The sequence below is a fragment of the Acanthisitta chloris genome, unplaced genomic scaffold, assembly GCF_000695815.1.
Source record: "Acanthisitta chloris isolate BGI_N310 unplaced genomic scaffold, ASM69581v1 scaffold9169, whole genome shotgun sequence".
Taxonomy (NCBI): domain Eukaryota; kingdom Metazoa; phylum Chordata; class Aves; order Passeriformes; family Acanthisittidae; genus Acanthisitta; species Acanthisitta chloris.
The window spans coordinates 105,852-106,956 of NW_008690806.1; positions in this window are offsets into that span (position 1 = coordinate 105,852).

A 1,105-nucleotide genomic window follows, 5' to 3' on the forward strand; every position below is an offset into this window, starting at 1 on the left:
TTGCTAATCAAGCACACAGCCATATCTACTTATGACCCTTCGGTCTGTTCTCGTTAACCTTAATCCAGTGACAAGATGCTAGCAGACACAGTGCTATCAATACTGTGACTTCCCCTCCTTCCAGCTAATTTGGTTTTGTACATAAGGATCCGTCCCTGAATATTTTCTAGATGGGTTAAAAAGATTTCTAGTGAAAAAGTTTCATTTTATCTGACAGACACAATGCCATTACTGTAACTAAACTCCTTCATTTCCTCCTTTGGCATTGAGCTCCCATTTACTGTTTCTTCCTATCTGTTAATACCAGGGAATGCAAGAGGTTTAATCATCAAGCGTAATCAGACCACACAATCAACCTGATCCCATGAAAACAGATGGATACTATATAATAAAAAACACAGCACTGCACATCACACATACTCAGAATACTCATGCATATGCATATTGACATGTCACTTATGGGAAAAATGCTTCATGAGCTAACAGGCAAAATTGTTACTGCCATAAATATGAACACAGTTGCATTTTGCACTAGCACTTTTCCCTAGGACATTGCTAAGGAAGCCTGAACGAAAAACAATTTCTCCTGATTCCCAGCCTTATGCATTAATCAAACACCTTTCTCACCCACTTGAATTTTATAGGCCTGGTTCAAATGAATAAAGAGAAACATATGTTTCCCATAGGGTATTACTTGGTCTCCTTCCCAATGGATCATTAACAATGTTTAGAATGGTTCCTGAAACAAGTCACAGAGTGTCTATAGTGAGCTAAGAGTATAGCCTCATTATAGCATATCTTCAGTCATAATGACCCATCCCAAATGAGCAAAAGGTTCAGGAAGAGCTAACAAGTCACTGGAAATATGGAAAGTGTTTTCTGTGAAATGTGATTGAAGAGATCAGCCCCATTTTCCTTAGGAAGACTAATAAGGGACAATCAAATATACCAATCATAGAATCACAGAATCAGTTGTGTTGGAAGAGACCTCAAAGATCATTGAGTCTAACCCTACCATCATTACTAGACCATGGCACTAAGCGCCACATCCAGTCTCGTCTTAGAAACCTCATTATGGCATGGATGACTTGGACAGGAAAATGTT